The sequence below is a fragment of the Thalassophryne amazonica genome, chromosome 6 (assembly GCF_902500255.1).
Source record: "Thalassophryne amazonica chromosome 6, fThaAma1.1, whole genome shotgun sequence".
In the NCBI taxonomy this organism is placed as follows: Eukaryota; Metazoa; Chordata; class Actinopteri; order Batrachoidiformes; family Batrachoididae; genus Thalassophryne; species Thalassophryne amazonica.
The window spans coordinates 86038987-86057016 of NC_047108.1; the positions used below are offsets into that span (position 1 = coordinate 86038987).

At 40.7% G+C, this 18030-nt stretch overlaps 1 long non-coding RNA gene across 1 annotated transcript; it reads left to right on the top strand.

Annotated features, from left to right (window-relative positions):
• The first annotated feature begins 1078 nt into the window (after window positions 1-1078).
• Window positions 1079-17114, top strand: LOC117512553. Its single transcript, XR_004561326.1, has 4 exons — window positions 1079-1136; window positions 8278-8403; window positions 16668-16714; window positions 16824-17114. It is a non-coding gene; the product is annotated as an uncharacterized LOC117512553 (long non-coding RNA).
• Window positions 17115-18030: the final 916 nt, after the last annotated feature.

The window sequence follows — 18030 nt, forward strand, 5'->3', positions numbered from 1 at the left end:
CAGTAAACGAACAAAAAGGAAGGCCACAATAACGTTATCAGTATTATCATGAGAAATAAAGATTAAAAAAAAGAAAAGGGAAAAAAACACGCATTTTTACATTTACTGTTGGCCAAATCTAAATCCCCCTTAGTAAGCCTCACTCTGATTGGATCGTTCTCGAGAGAGGCATTCTGATTGGCTGAAGCCGGGCGCTTTCTTTTTTTTTCCCCCTCCCTTTCCCCTTCCAACAGGATTAAATGTACAAACCATCTTGGCATTTAACAATTTGAAACATTGTAGTGGGCAGGGGCGTAGGTTTGCATATGGACCATAGGGACAAGTCACAACCAATATTTTGGGTTGGCAAAATAGTCCCTACCAATATTTAGCATTTTTGTTTATATAACAAAATCATTCACTATTTTTTTGCGAACTCGATACTATAATTTTAGTCGTCACGTTTTGTGTTTTCGACGTGCCAGAGTGACAGGGTTACCCATGTTGCAATTTCATTGGCTCACGTTCTTCTCACATGGACGTAAACAAAGCGCATCTCGTGGCAGGCAGTGCTTCATTTGTAAAGTGGGAGGTCCCGGAGCGCAGAGGATGGGTGGCTCCGGTGCAGTGTTGCCAGATGTACGATAATTATCGTATTTGTACGATAGTTTTGCCATCTGTACGATGTACGATCTATAATGGGAAAAAACCCAATATGTACGATAATTTCAGTTGGTTGCCCAAACACGCATCGCTCTCTGACACCCAAGAATCATTTTGCAGGCGTTGCACTCAGGCGGCATCAAAGACACACCACACACAGGGCTGCTGCTGGCTTTGGGCTGCCGGGACAGTCATTTGAAAGCCCGCCCCCTCTCATACAAAGTAATGAGTTCCCATCCAATCTGTGCAGGACAGGACAGGAAGATTCCCCAACCAACATCTTTTTTTTTTTTTTTCGAAACTGTATTTCAACAAATGCAATAACAAACGAACAAAACACAAGAGCAAAGAGATATACAAGAAAAATAAAAAAAAGTTCAAGTTCCTTATGGAGGTGTCAACATTTTTTCTGTGTTCAACAAAATCTGCACAAGTGGCCATGGCATCGGATGACGACAGCGACCTCGAGGTTGAATTCGACTCTTTCTAGTCTGGTAATTAACACATGTTTGTGTTACTTCACAGTCTGGTAGGGCATTTGCTTGTGCATTTGCGTTCTTTTTGTGCCATAGTTTCCCCATTAATATAATTACTGTTTAAAAATGTGACATAAAATTCTTTGTAAATTAAAAAAAAAAACGCTAAAATAGCTACGTTGTATGCGTTTTGTTTGTGTACGATAATTTCTCCCAAAATACGATAATTTTGAGGTTTTGGTACGATAGTTTCATATTTCATATCTGGCAACACTGCTCCGGTGCAGAAAAACAAGAAGGGCGGGGGGGAGGGGTTGCGAACAATGCTGTGCGCCACACTTAAAATAAACTGCACACCCACACAAACACGCACACACACCTTCACAAACAGTGATGCCTAGGCCAAGCGTTAGCTGATCAATTTGACGCCGATGTCTCATTGGACCAAGAACCATCATTGCAGTCTTGTCAGAGTTTAAAAGTAGGAAATTGCTAGCCATCCAATTTTTCACAGATCCAAAGCAGTCTTCTAAGGATTTTATGTGGATGAGATTACCAGCAGTTATTGGCATGTATAACTGTCAACAACGTCAACAACGCTGTGCAAGCTAAAAAACAAAAATTTGAGACTGTGGTGGTGACAGGAGAGAGTGGAGCTAAACAGCATAGGATGGCGGTTTGTAAGATAACTTTAGAGGTGAACAAGAACAGAGTGAGAGCTCAACAAAGGATCAGACAGTGGAAGCTGAAGGAGAAAGACTGTTGTGTAAAATTCAATGAACAGGTAAGAGAGGCACTGGATGGAGGGGAAACAATTTTTTTACTGCAGATGTGGTGAGGGAGACAGCTAGGAAGGTACTGGGTGTTACATCTGGACAACGGAAGGAAGACAAGAAGACTTGGTGGTGGAACAAAGATGTCCAGGAAAGCATAAGGAGAAAGCGGTTGGCGAAACAGAATTGGGATAGTCAGAGAGATGAAGAAAGTAGACAGGAGTACAAGGAGATCTGGCGTAAGGTGAAAAGAGAAGTACCAAAAGCTAAGGAAAAGGCATACAGTACAAAAAGTTGAATAGTAAGGAAAGAGAAAAGGACTTGTACCAATTGGCCAGACAAAGGGACAGAGCTGGAAAGGATGTCCAGCATGTTAGGGTGGTAAAGGATGCAGATGGTAATGTGCTGACAAGCGGGGAGAGTGTGTTGCAAAGGTGGAGGGAATATTTTGAGGAGCTGATGAATGAAGAAAATAAGAGAGAAAAAGCTGGATGATGTGGAGAGAGTTAATCAGGAAGTACAAGGGATATGTAAGGATGAAGTGAAAGCAGTTATGAAAAGGATGAAGAGTGGAAAGGTAGTTGGTCCACATGACATTCCAATGGAGGCATGGAAATGTCTTGGAGAGATGACAGTAGAATTTATAACCAGATTGTTTAATAACATCTTGGAAAGTGAGAAGATCCCTGAGGAGTGGAGACGAAGTGTGCTGGTTCTGAATTTTAAGAACAAGGGTGATGTGCAGAGCTGCAGTAACTACAGAGGCAATGGGTATTTGAGCATCAGGTGTCAAAGAGTGGTGTCCAAAAAATGAGGTGGGCTTCATAGATAATTGGCAAAGCTTCTGGGGAAAACCTGGTCTTGTTAGGAGAGACGGCATCCATCCCACTTTGGATGGAGCAGCTCTCATTTCTAGAAATCTGGCCAATTTTCTTAAATCCTCCAAACCGTGACTATCCAGGGTTGGGACCATGAAGCAGAGTTGTAGTATTACACACCTCTCTGCAGCTTCTCTCCCCCTGCCATCCCCTCATTACCCCATCCCCGTAGAGACGTTGCCTGCTCCCAGACTACCAATAACCAGCAAAAATCTATTTAAGCATAAAAATTCAAAAGAAAAAATAATATAGCACCTTCAACTGCACCACAGACTAAAACAGTTAAATGTGGTCTATTAAACATTAGGTCTCTCTCTTCTAAGTCCCTGTTGGTAAATGATATAATAATTGATCAGCATATTTATTCTGCCTTACAGAAACCTGGTTACAGCAGGATGAATATGTTAGTTTAAATGAGTCAACACCCCCGAGTCACACTAACTGTCAGAATGCTCGTAGCATGGGCCGAGGCGGAGGATTAGCAGCAATCTTCCATTCCAGCTTATTAATTAATCAAAAACCCAGACAGAGCTTTAATTCATTTGAAAGCTTGACTCTTAGTCTTGTCCATCCAAATTGGAAGTCCCAAAAACCAGTTTTATTTGTTATTATCTATCGTCCACCTGGTCGTTACTGTGAGTTTCTCTGTGAATTTTCAGACCTTTTGTCTGACTTAGTGCTTAGCTCAGATAAGATAATTATAGTGGGCGATTTTAACATCCACACAGATGCTGAGAATGACAGCCTCAACACTGCATTTAATCTATTATTAGACTCTATTGGCTTTGCTCAAAAAGTAAATGAGTCCACCCACCACTTTAATCATATCTTAGATCTTGTTCTGACTTATGGAAATAGAAGACTTAACAGTATTCCCTGAAAACTCCCTGCTGTCTGATCATTTCTTAATAACATTTACATTTACTCTGATGGACTACCCAGCAGTGGGGAATAAGTTTCATTACACTAGAAGTCTTTCAGAAAGCGCTGTAACTAGGTTTAAGGATATGATTCCTTCTTTATGTTCTCTAATGCCATATACCAACACAGTGCAGAGTAGCTACCTAAACTCTGTAAGTGAGATAGAGTATCTCGTCAACAGTTTTACATCCTCATTGAAGACAACTTTGGATGCTGTAGCTCCTCTGAAAAAGAGAGCTTTAAATCAGAAGTGCCTGACTCCGTGGTATAACTCACAAACTCGTAGCTTAAAGCAGATAACCCGTAAGTTGGAGAGGAAATGGCGTCTCACTAATTTAGAAGATCTTCACTTAGCCTGGAAAAAGAGTCTGTTGCTCTATAAAAAAGCCCTCCGTAAAGCTAGGACATCTTTCTACTCATCACTAATTGAAGAAAATAAGAACAACTCCAGGTTTCTTTTCAGCACTGTAGCCAGGCTGACAAAGAGTCAGAGCTCTATTGAGCTGAGTATTCCATTAACTTTAACTAGTAATGACTTCATGACTTTCTTTGCTAACAAAATTTTAACTATTAGAGAAAAAATTACTCATAACCATCCCAAAGACGTATCGTTATCTTTGGCTGCTTTCAGTGATGCCGGTATTTGGTTAGACTCATTCTCTCCGATTGTTCTGTCTGAGTTATTTTCATTAGTTACTTCATCCAAACCATCAACATGTTTATTAGACCCCATTCCTACCAGGCTGCTCAAGGAAGCCCTACCATTATTTAATGCTTCGATCTTAAATATGATCAATCTATCTTTGTTAGTTGGCTATGTACCACAGGCTTTTAAGGTGGCAGTAATTAAACCATTACTTAAAAAGCCATCACTTGACCCAGCTATCTTAGCTAATTATAGGTCAATCTCCAACCTTCCTTTTCTCTCAAAAATTCTTGAAAGGGTAGTTGTAAAACAGCTAACTGATCATCTGCAGAGGAATGGTCTATTTGAAGAGTTTCAGTCAGGTTTTAGAATTCATCATAGTACAGAAACAGCATTAGTGAAGGTTACAAATGATCTTCTTATGGCCTCAGACAGTGGACTCATCTCTGTGCTTGTTCTGTTAGACCTCAGTGCTGCTTTTGATACTGTTGACCATAAAATTTTATTACAGAGATTAGAGCATGCCATAGGTATTAAAGGCACTGCGCTGCAGTGGTTTGAATCATATTTGTCTAATAGATTACAATTTGTTCATGTACATGGGGAATCTTCTTCACAGACTAGGGTTAATTATGGAGTTCCACAAGGTTCTGTGCTAGGACCAATTTTATTCACTTTATACATGCTTCCCTTAGGTAGTATTATTAGACGGTATTGCTTAAATTTTCATTGTTACGCAGATGATACCCAGCTTTATCTATCCATGAAGCCAGAGGACACACACCAATTAGCTAAACTGCAGGATTGTCTTACAGACATAAAGACATGGATGACCTCTAATTTCCTGCTTTTAAACTCAGATAAAACTGAAGTTATTGTACTTGGCCCCACAAATCTTAGAAACATGGTGTCTAACCAGGTCCTTACTCTGGATGGCATTGCCCTGGCCTCTAGTAATACTGTGAGAAATCTTGGAGTCATTTTTGATCAGGATATGTCATTCAAAGCGCATATTAAACAAATATGTAGGACTGCTTTTTTGCATTTACGCAATATCTCTAAAATCAGAAAGGTCTTGTCTCAGAGTGATGCTGAAAAACTAATTCATGCATTTATTTCCTCTAGGCTGGACTATTGTAATTCATTATTATCAGGTTGTCCTAAAAGTTCCCTAAAAAGCCTTCAGTTAATTCAAAATGCTGCAGCTAGAGTACTGATGGGGACTAGAAGGAGAGAGCATATCTCACCCATATTGGCCTCTCTTCATTGGCTTCCTGTTAATTCTAGAATAGAATTTAAAATTCTTCTTCTTACTTATAAGGTTTTGAATAATCAGGTCCCATCTTATCTTAGGGACCTCGTAGTACCATATCACCCCAATAGAGCGCTTCGCTCTCAGACTGCAGGCTTACTTGTAGTTCCTAGGGTTTGTAAGAGTAGAATGGGAGGCAGAGCCTTCAGCTTTCAGGCTCCTCTCCTGTGGAACCAGCTCCCAATTCAGATCAGGGAGACAGACACCCTCTCTACTTTTAAGATTAGGCTTAAAACTTTCCTTTTTGCTAAAGCTTATAGTTAGGGCTGGATCGGGTGACCCTGAACCATCCCTTAGTTATGCTGCTATAGACGTAGACTGCTGGGGGGTTCCCATGATGCACTGTTTCTTTCTCTTTTTGCTCTGTATGCACCACTCTGCATTTAATCATTAGTGATCGATCTCTGCTCCCCTCCACAGCATGTCTTTTTCCTGGTTCTCTCCCTCAGCCCCAACCAGTCCCAGCAGAAGACTGCCCCTCCCTGAGCCTGGTTCTGCTGGAGGTTTCTTCCTGTTAAAAGGGAGTTTTTCCTTCCCACTGTAGCCAAGTGCTTGCTCACAGGGGTCGTTTTGACCGTTTGGGGTTTTACATAATTATTGTATGGCCTTGCCTTACAATATAAAGCGCCTTGGGGCAACTGTTTGTTGTGATTTGGCGCTATATAAAAAAAAAAAAAATAAAGTAAGAGAAAATCCAACCCCTCGACCGCATTGGTGACACCTGGGTAGTGAAAAAAGCATGGGATTCCCTTTTTGAGTGTAATACTGTGGGGACCTTGTGTGCCCCATGGCCACTAGGTTAACCATGTAGGGCCCATCATGAACCCTGAACATGAGACAGCAAACGGGGCTCTGGTGAAACATGTCATCAACATCATATCAGGCGGAGGAGGTGACTGTTTGTAACCAAATGGCTGTGAAGGCAGATGAAGGCTGAGGTATGTCATGATCTGGACTTGTTATATCATGTTTTGTCTGGTTTTGTTTAGTTTTGCTTGTTGTTTCAGTGTGTGATTTCTCTTGCTGGGTTTTTCCTGCTTGGGCTTTGTCTGTTCCTATCTCTCTTGTCCGTCTCTCTTGATGCTTGGTGGGGGGCGTCACACCCTGGGCCACACCCTGTTCTTGATCTTTCCACACACCTGTTTCTAATCTGTAGCTCATCACCTGGGTGCATTTAAGCTCCACTGGTTGCACTCGTTCTCCACCAGATCGTTGTGTCTTGTGCCATCACTTCCAGCTCTGTGTTCTATGTTTCCAAGTCCTGCTGCCATGTTATGTTTCAACCTCGTGCCTGTTTGTACCGACCATGCCTTACACCTGATGTTTTGGATTTGTTTGCTCATCTTTGACTGCCTTGCTGTGTACCGGACCCCACTGAATCCTTTAGTACACGTTTTTTACTAACCAGAGCTACTGTGTGTGAATGACTCATTACCATGAACAAACGACTGAAACTCCTTTGACCTGAGTACCCCATTGTAAACAGGGGATAAAGTGTGTCTCAGACCCCCTCCCCGGTTAAGGCTGGGTTTCAAACGTTTCACAAAGAATGCCTCCTTGACTCCTCTCTCAAACCATTTCTTCTCTCTGGCTAATATTTTAACTTCCTTGTCCTCATTCACGTCATCAAGGGAGCCATCAGAAAGGCATCCATCCCATCATTAGAGGGACAGCTGTCCTGTCATTAGGTGTGCTAACTAGAGCACAATAGTTGCTAATTAGAGCTATTGTTTAGTCACTAGCCTATAGCAGTCTGCCTCTCAGTAGGAGGGGTCGGGTTAGGTTTAAAACTCCAGCTTTTGTTGGCTTCTGTTTTATTCTTCTCTACAAGAGTCAGGCAGAAGTCAGACTTCCAGAGCAAGAATTTTAGCTGAGGAAGCTTCTGTGATTTGAAGCGAAACGTCCTCGCGTCAAGCAACCCAGTCCAGTCGAAGATTCAAGCTTCTCTACTAAGGAACGTGTGTTTGTTGATGTGTAATGACATCCCCGTGTTAAGCAAACCCATGCACAGGTGTCTCTACATCAACCCTGGATGTAAAATTCCACCATCCCATCCGGGAATCGACCAAGAGACAGTCTTACCAAGGGATTGCCAAGATGTCAATTTGAGCAATCTGCGAACATTCAAATTAATTTCCCACTTATGAATGTAAATACACCCTTGGTCTAGATTAGAAAATTATGAATGAATGAATGTAAATATGGACCTGTTTAGACTTCATTTTGATGGAAAAGCACTTCTCTAAAATATTGCTTAACCATAACACGGGGTAAATAAATGTTCAAATAAAGTGGAATTAAACAAAAAAAATGTGACATACACCAAACTTTAAAATATTTCAAATTTAGAAGTATTTAGCACATTAGATTTTGTTACTATACTATTTAACCCCTGAAATATTTTTCTGGATAAAAATGTGGAGCCAATGGTCACTTGGGGCACCTAGGCTTGTAGTGTATTAATCTGCACAAACATCATCTATAATAAAATAGCCAATCATGTATGTTCCTTTATATAAGAAAAAAGTGAACTGTTAAGCAGTTTTAATGCAGAAATCACTTGGAACAATTGCAGTGAATGTGTCATTGTCATTCTTTTGTTCTACTCTTTGCTCTGTGTCTGCACCAGATTGACCAGATGTCTGCTGAGGCTGACCTGTACGGTAACGAGCTGCGTAGAACCAAAATCGAAATAGCTGACATCAACAGGATGATCCGCAGTCTGCAGAATGAAACCCTTGCTGTGCAGAAACAGGTGACAGAAGCATTTACACCATATCTTATATGTACAAAGTCAATGGCAACAATGGATTTAGTGCTTGTTCATTTATATAGTTTTCCTAAAGAGATGCATATTAGTATTGTGGAAGAGATCTGCGCAAACCGGATTAACCACTTTATTTGTTCATAGGTGCTATAGATCAGTAAAATATTGCGTGCAAAAAGAGACGCTATATAACAAGAAGCACAAATCAAAAAGTTTTCATATCACTGCTTTTGTTCAAATAGCATGAAATTCAACAGAACTGAATTAATTACACTTGACCGATACCTGTGTGAGATACCTGTCAAAATGGTTGGTCACCTGAAAACTGTGCATGAAAGAAAAGTGGCAACATGACAAAACAACACCAGTGAGCGATGACAAAGACAAGATCCAGTCTTAGTGACTGGTGTCTCATAATGGAGCTGCTTACAGTTTGCCACCAAGCATGCTGATCCAAGATATGGCAGGTATGACAGTTAGTCACAACAATCATCACATCTGAGTGTTTGATTTTGCATGATGAGGCCTCCTATGTGAAAAATTAATAAGACATTTATTAAAGTGAATACCTCCGCCAAGACCAACAGCACATTATCTTCCAATATTTAAGAAAAAAAAAAAATTAAGTAAAAAAAATTTCCAGGCTCTGACTCTTTTTAAGCTGCCCAATCATACTAACAATATTTATTGTAGACCACAGTATTTTCATTATGTTTTCTCAATAAATATTTGTAAAATAGCCTATCAGCAGTTTCAAAAGATCTTTCCAGCTGTGATGGCATGTTTCCTCAGCTGATGCATTAATATGAATTTTGTAATGGTAAGAGATACGATTTGCTCGTCACTGTTGACATACTGTTTACTTCAATTGCCCAGAGACTGTAGATGGAAATTAACTCATAGTTAAAGTATCTCCCCTCTTTTTTTTTTTTGGAATGGTGTGTGAGTCCAGTGTTTAGAACCTTAGACCTCAACACTTTTTAGAAGGGAAGCTCAACCGGTTTATTTCCTGTTAATTACGTACTTTTTTGTGTTAATTTTCTGTCTTAATGTATTTATAAATTTTTTAGGTTATTGTGATCATATACACACACTATTATTATGTTCATTATTATCATTTTTACTTCTGTTTTTTTGTCATTTGATTTTTAAATGGACCACAATGGAAATAAGTGTTTCATTTTCTTGTCATCCATGTATTTTTTACGTATTTACAATTATATGCACTTACATTGAACTTACTAAATAAACTCACGCTTTTAATAAAAAGATGATTTGCTGCCCCCTGCTGGAAAGGCGTGTGAGGCCAAAATGTTCTTAGCAACATTGGCTAATATTCGTAGCTTCTCTAAAACTGCTAGTTCTATCAGTGTTCTGTTTTGGTGGCGTTCATCCATGACCCAAAATACATAAGCATACCAAATGGCAAATGTGAGCTGTCCACAGTTTGTCTGTGATCAAAGTTGCACGCACGCACGCATGTGTTTGCCTATGGGTGTGCTTCTAATTTTACACACAAAGTGGCAATCAAACACAATACACGTCACTGTGACATCAACATGAGACTAAACTTACTCATGTTAACTGCAACATAATTGAACGACAAAACATAACTTAACTAAACTGACTAATTGAACCAATTGAACGACAAAATCACAATAAATCAATAACAACATACATACAACTAACATGAACCACAATAAAAACATTTAAACCACCCAGACTCCCATGGTGCATTGCAGCAATTTGCTAATTGCTAATTCTCCGGTCACAAATCACTCCTGCCACCCTTCTCCACCCACTCCACCCTGCCTGCACTCTCTTCTTCACGTCGCTACCACACTCTCCATTACTTTGAACAGTTGACCCCAAATATTTAAACTCCTCTACTTTCACCACTTCTACTCCTTGTAACTGCACTATTCCACTGGGCTCCCTCCCATTCACACACATGCACTCAGTCTTGCTTCTACTGACTTTCATTCCCCTTCTCTCCAAAGCATATCTCCACCTCTCCAGACTAGACTCAACTTGCTCTCTGCTCTTACTACAGATCACAATGTCATCTGCAAACATCATAGTCCATGGGGACTCCTGTCTGATCTCATCTGTCAACCTGTCCATCACCACTGCAAACAAGAAAGGACTCAGAGCTGATCCTTGGTGTAATCCCACCTCCACCTTGAAAGAGTCTGTCATTCCAAATGCCCATCTCACCGCTGTCACACTATTCTTGTACATGTCCTGCACTATCCTAACATACTTCTCTGCCACTCCAGACTTCCACATACAATACCACAGCTCTTCTCTTGGCACCCTATCATAAGCTTTTTCTAAGTCCACAAACACACAATGTAACTCTTTCTGGCCTTCTCTGTACTTCTCCAACAGTATTCTCAGAGCAAACACTGCATCTGTAGTGCTCTTTCTCGGCATGAAACCATACTGCTGCTCGCAGATCTTCACCTGTTTTCTAAGCCTACCTTCTACTACTCTTTCCCATAACTTCATGCTGTGGCTGATCAACTTTATGCCTCTGTAGTTACTGCAGCTCTGCACATCATCCTTGTTCTTGAAAATAGGAACCAGCACACTTCGTCTCCACTTCTCAGGTATTCTCTCACTTTCCAAGATTTTATTAAACAATCTGGTTAGAAACTCTACTGCCATCTCTCCTAGACATTTCCATGCCACCACTGGAATGTCATCTGGACCAACTGCCTTTCCACTCTTCATCCTCTTCATAGCAGCCCTCACTTCTTCCTTACTAATCTCTTGTACTTCCTGATTTACTCTCACCACATCATCCAGCCTTTTCTCTCACTCATTTTCTTTATTCTTCAGCTGTCCAAAATATTCCCTCCAACTTCTCAGCACACACTCCTCACTTGTCAGCACATTACCATGTGCATCTTTTGCCAGCCTAATCTGCTGCATATCCTTTCCAGCTCTGTCCCATTGTCTGGCCAATCGGTGCAAGTCCTTTTCTCCTTTCTTACTATTCAACTTCTTGTACAGCTCGCAATATGCCTTTTCTTTCACTTTTGCTACTTCTCTTTTCGCCTTACACCGCATCTCCTTGTACTCCTGTCTACTTACTTCATCTCTCCGCCTATCCCAAAACTTTTTCGCCAACCTCTTTCTCCTTATTCTTTCCTGGACCTCTTCGTTCCACCACCAAGTCTTCTTGTCTTCCTTCCACTGTCCAGATGTCATACCCAGTACTGTCCTAGCTGCCACATCTAGTCCACATCTGCAGTACTTTTCCAGTTGTCCAAAATTGTTTCCCCTCCAACCAGTGCTTCTCTCACCTGCTCGCTAAATTTCACAGTAGTAATGAAGCAGCAGGACCTTCGTGGCCAGGACGACGGTGGGGGATCGAACCCACGCGGCTCGCACCAAAAGACCGTTCCTCTACCAGGTCAGCCAAAGGGGAACTCCCCGTTAGCCAAGCTAGCGGGAATGTCTTTTCAATTGGGACCCGGGACTTTCATCCCGCTACACATCTCCCCACCATTTTTGACTTTGTCCCGAAGTCACAGGTGCATGTTAGCATACTCTGTATTTGAACACCTACCATCAAGCAAGAATTCTGGCTCACCCAGACCTGTTAATTTTTCTTTAAGAAGTCCTCTCATTCTGCACTCTTTACCTGTATTAATTGCACCTGTTTGAACTTGTTACCTGTATAAAAGGCACCTGTTCACACACTCAATCAATCACACTCCAACCTGTCCTCCGTAGCCAAGACCAAAGAGCTGTCTAAGGACACCAGGGACATAACTGTAGACCTGCACAAGGCTGGGATGGACTACAGGACAACAGGCAAGCAGCTTGGTAGAAGACAACAATTGTTATGATTATTTATTAGAAAGTGGAAGAAACACAAGATGACTGCCAGTCTCCCTCGGTCTGGGATTCCATGCAAGATCTCACTTTGTGGGGTAAGGATGATTCTGAGAAAGCTCAGAACTACACAGGAGGACCTGGTCAATGACCTGAAGAGATCTGGGACCACAGTCACAAAGATTACATTAGTAACACATGATGCTGTCATGGTTTAAAATCCTGCAGGGCAGCAAGGTCCCCCTCCTCAAGCCAGTACATGTCCAGGCCTGTTTGAAGTTCACCGGTGACCATCTGGATGATCCAGAGGAGGCATGGGAGAAGGTCATGTGGTCAGATGAGACCAGAATAGAGCTTTTTGGAATCAACTCCACTTACCATGTTTAGAGGATGAGAACAACCCCAAGAAAACCATCCCAACCGTGAAGCATGGGGGTGGAAACATCATACTCTGGGGGTGCTCTTCTGCAAAGGGGACAGGACGACTGCACCGTATTGAGGGGAGGATGGATGGGGTCGTGTATTGCGAGATTTTGGCAAACAACCTCCTTCCCTCAGTAACAGCATTGAAGATGGGTCTTGGCTGGGTCTTCCAGCATGACAATGACCCCAAACACACAGCCAGGGCAACTAAGGAGGGGCTCTGTAAGAAGCATTTCAAGGTCCTGGAGTGGCCTGGCCAGTCTCCAGACCTGAACTCAGTAGAAAATCTTTGGAGGGAGTTGAAACTCCAAACCTGAAAGATGTGGAGAAGATCTGTGTGGACCAAAATCCCTGCTGCAGTGTGTGCAAACCTGGTGAAAAACTACAGGAAACGTTTGACCTCTGTAATTGCAAACAAAGGCTACTGTACCAAATATTAACATTGATTTTCACAGGTGTTCAAATACTTATTTGCAGCAGTAACATACAAAGAAATTATTAAAAAAATCATACATTGTGATTTCCAGATTTTATTTTTTTTAGATTATGTCTCTCACAGTGGACATGCACCTAAGATGAAAATTTCAGACCCCTCCATGATTTCTAAGTGGGAGAACTTGCAAAATCGCAGGGTGTGATCATGATCAAAAGAACTAGATCGCGGGTACAAACGGCCAAAAGGGGTTTCCTCAGGAAGGTGGCTGGTGTCTCCCTTAGTGATAGGGTGAGAAGCTCAGTATTTGTGAGGAGGTTCAAGTAGAGCTGCTGCTCCTTTGCATTGAAAGGAGCCAGCTGAGGTAGTTCGGGCATCTGGTAAGGATGATGGTAAGTTCAGCTGGGAGGAGACCCCAGGGAAGACCCAGGACTAGGTGGAGAGATTGGGTGAATAGGTAGAACGCCTCAGGATCCTCCAGTCAGAGGTGGTTAATGTGACCCAGGAAAGGAAAGTTTGGGGTCCCCTGCTTGAGCTGTTGCCCTGCAACCTGATCCCGTATAAGCAGTTGAAGATGTATGCATGTATGTAAGCTTTTGAACCCATGACAGTATTACAGTTCTAAATCAGTACTGCACCAATTAATACTGTTTTTAACCTGAGTGAAAAGATGAAACTCAACACATCTAATATAGAGCCTAGATTGAAAACTACTGGATTTCCCCTTTATTTGGGGCCTTTAAGTGGAGAAAAAAAAAACTAATTTTGCAGCATAACCTCAGAATTTATTTTGGCCACATACAGTTGTATGCAAATGTTTGGGCACCCCTGATAATTTTCATGATTTTCCTTTATAAATCATTGGTTGTCTGGATCAGAAATTTCAGTTAAATATATCATAGCAGACAAACACACTGATATTTGATAAGTGAAATGAAGTTTCTAGTATTTACAGAAAGTGTATAATAATTATTTAAACAAAATTAAGCAGGTGCATAAATTTGGGCACCCTTGTCATTTTATTGATTTAAATACATTTAGCACTAATTATTGGAACACAAAATTGGTTTGGTAAGCTCATTGACCCTTGACCTCCTTACACAGGTGAATCCAATCACGAGAAAGGGTATTTAAGGTGGCCATTTGCAAATGTTTCCCCTCTCTTCTAATGGGTGGCTACGTGGGAGCCTCTAAACAACTCTCAAATTACCTGAAAACAAAGACTGTTCAACATCATGGTTTAGGGGAAGGATACAAAAAGCTATCTCAGAGATTCAGTCAGTTTCCACTGAGAGGAACATAGTGAGGAAATGGAAGACCGTAGGCACAGTACTAGTTAAGGTCTGAAGTGGCAGGCCAAGAAAAATCTCAGATAAGCTGAAGCGAAGGATGGTGAGAACAGTCATAGTCAACCCACAGACCTGCTCCAAAGACCTACAACATGATCTTGCTGCAGATAGTGTCTCTGTGCATCGTTCAACTATACAGCGCACTTTGCACAGAGAGATGCTGTAATGCAGAAGAAGCCTATTAGGCGTACACGCCACAAACAGAGTCGCTTGAGATATGATAAAGCACATTTGGACAAGCCAGCTTCATTTTGGAATAAGGTGCTGTGGACTGATGAAACTGAGTTATTTGGACATAACAATGGGCGGTATGCAAAAAAAGACCACAGAATTCCAAGAAAAATGCTTGCTATCTACAGTAAAATTTGGAGGTGGTTCCATCATGCTGTGTGGCCAGTGCAGGTACTGGGAATCTTGTTAAAGTTGAGGGTCACATGGATTCCAGTCAATATCAGCGGATTCTTGAGAACAATGTTCATGAATCAGTGACAAAGTTGAAGTTGCACCGGGGCTGGATCTTTCAACAAGACAACGACCCTAAACACTGCTCAAAATCTACTAAGGCAATCATGCATAGGAACAAGTACAACATTCTGGAAGGGCCATCTCAGTCCCCAGACCTGAAGATTATTGAAAATCTGTTGTGTGATTTTAAGCGAGCTGTCCATGCCATGGAAACCAACAAACCTGAGATGTTTTGTAAAGAAGAATGGTCCAAAATACCTTCAACCAGAATCTAGACTCTCATTGGAATCTATAGGAAGCATTTAGAGGCTCTAATATCTGCAAAAGGAGGATCTACTAAATATTGATGTATTTTTTTCTGTTGGGGTGCCCAAATTTATGCAGCTGTCTAATTTTGTTTAAAGAATATTGCACACTTTCTGTAAATCCTAGAAACTTCATTTCACTTCTCAGATATCACTGTGTTTGTCTGTTATAGGATATATTCAGTGTTGCCACAGTTACTTTGAAAAAGCAATCTGATTACTGATTACTGATTACTCCTTGAAAAAGTAACTTAGTTACTTTACTGATTACTCAATTGTAAAAGTAACTAAATTAGATTACTAGTTACTTTTTTAGTTACTTTTCCCAGCTGCCGACAACAACCCTCTGCCACCTCAACATGACAATGATACCTGTTTTGCCAAAATTCACTTTATAGTCACCCTTTCTTGACTTCAATGAAAATAAATACTTGTTTTATAAAAAGTAAAATAAAGACCTCTTTCTTGACCTCATATTTAACTGTTGACAGCACTGTAACAGTAAAACTTGCAATTTCGAACCTACATTTTTTATAAATGTAACTATTAAATTCTAACATTTTTCTAACATTTAAATTCTCTCTAAACATTTTACTTGTCGAAATTATTATTATTTTAAGCAATATTAGTAGTTGTAGTAAAAAACGGCTTCAAAACTGGACCTTTAATCTAGGGGTGTTGTGAGGGGGGGCACATCCTTGCCCCACACCCCCATTCCATCTGGATTCGCCCCTGCTTTGGCGTTTGAGCACAAAGAATGGATTACATTTATTTATGCAGAAAACATGACCAGATTTACAGGTAAGAAAGTTTTGTTGTGTTTTCACATCATGTGGTCCTCAGAAAGAGAGTTTAGGTGCATTTGAGTGGAAAATAGTGTTAGTTGTTGACGCGTCGCCGAGGATCAGCTGTTTTTAATGACCAGATACAGAGCGGCTCAGCTCAGAATTCTAAATAAAGGAGGAAAAAAAGTATAAAAATGTCTTTGTAAAGCTCAGTGCAGGTGTGCTGATCACCGCGCTTTAAGAGGTGAGGACGAGTTGAGCAGCTGCAAAAAAGCATGGATGAAAAGCTCACAGCTCACTTAAAGTGGGCAGTTCAGTCGAACCCCGACCTCCTGCCCACAGACCAAGTTTAATGCTGCTATCGACCCACAATGAAAAATAATAGTAACGCACAGTGACATGGAGAAGTAACTTTAATCTGATTACTGATTTAGAAAGATTAACGCGTTAGATTACTCGTTACTAAAAAAAGTCAGATTAGAGTAACGCGTTACCGGCAACACTGGATATATTTAACTGAAGTTGCTGATCCAAACAACCAATGATTTATAAAGGAAAATCATGGAAATCATCAAGGGTGCCCAAACTTTTACATAAAACTGTATTAATTTCCCACTATGCTAATAGTGTGTTCTCTCATTCACAGATTTGAACAGCCCCTAACTGTCAGAATCCAGAAATGACCTAACAGTGGTAAGTATTGTCTCTCATACGAGGACACGATTGTCGCTGCCAACAGCAGAATTAGCATAACAGCCTGTCGCGCATGTGTGGATTTATTTTTCTGTTGTTGTCTTCCTAGCAGACCGCCATGTAAACAACTACCAGCAATGAAAACCTGCTTCACTTCTCATCAAGATTTTGGAAACCCAAAATGTATCACACAGCTAATCCAAGAAACACATGATGGTCCTGGAAAACGGCTTTATCACGCTAGCTTTACTCTGCTAACTGACTTAATTGGCCAAATGTGGGAACTTATTATTTTTCCCATTGTGTTGAATTTATCATTAATTCCCACTTTCTCTGTTTAAAATTAGCTGCATGATCATTCATATTCATTCACTCAATAATTAAACAGTTATCCAACTCTGAGGTGTTGCTTCGTAACATCTGGTCCATGGCTTGATCACTGAATACTCTTGTGTGATGAAGTGTCCGTGAGCAAAACCCTGAACACAGAGAAGACACCCTGTCCAAAGCACAATAAAATCATGATTCACATCAAAAAAATGACCAAGATGTTAAAAAGCATTCAGTAATACATAGTCCCTAGTCATGTCCTCATGCATACGTTGGCAAATAGTGGAAACACAAGAGCAGCGAAAATTATTATTCAGCTGATCACAACAAATCATAATCAAAAGATATGAATAAAAAATACTCACTGGACTTGTACCAAAAAAAAAAACATTCTACATGGCTCATTGTTCATCATTCATTATTCGGTGGGACCAGGGCTTTATAAACCGACATGTACACTTAATGATCATATGGACCAGGATCATTAGTCACTACAAACTGTAAATATTCAAGATTTGTTTCACAAAGATTCATTTAATTTTATTTAGGGAGAACAGATGAGTCTTGAATATTTAGTAATAATAAAAAATAAGGGCAAGTTTTATCACAAATCACTATTTACTGGTGACCTTTAGAACTGGACATTATGGTATCATGCCAACAAATGATGTCATGTGACAAGAAATTATCACCAAAAAACACATTTTTGACAATAACTTAAGGTGATGTCATTATGACGCCATTTTGATCAGCAGATGGTATTGTGTTTGCTGATTCATTTGTATTTAAAATTATTTATCTAGCTCAGTTTGTTACAAAGCTATTGCAAAAAGAGTGATTTTAAGACTATTCTTAGCCCAACAACCAGTCTGAATTAGGCCAGATACTGGCTTCCTTCTCCTAGCCTGTGATTGGTTGGCGGCTGAAGACGCCGACATCAGCATCACTTTGGAGGGGCGCAAGCGCTGCTCCCCTATTGGTAATTT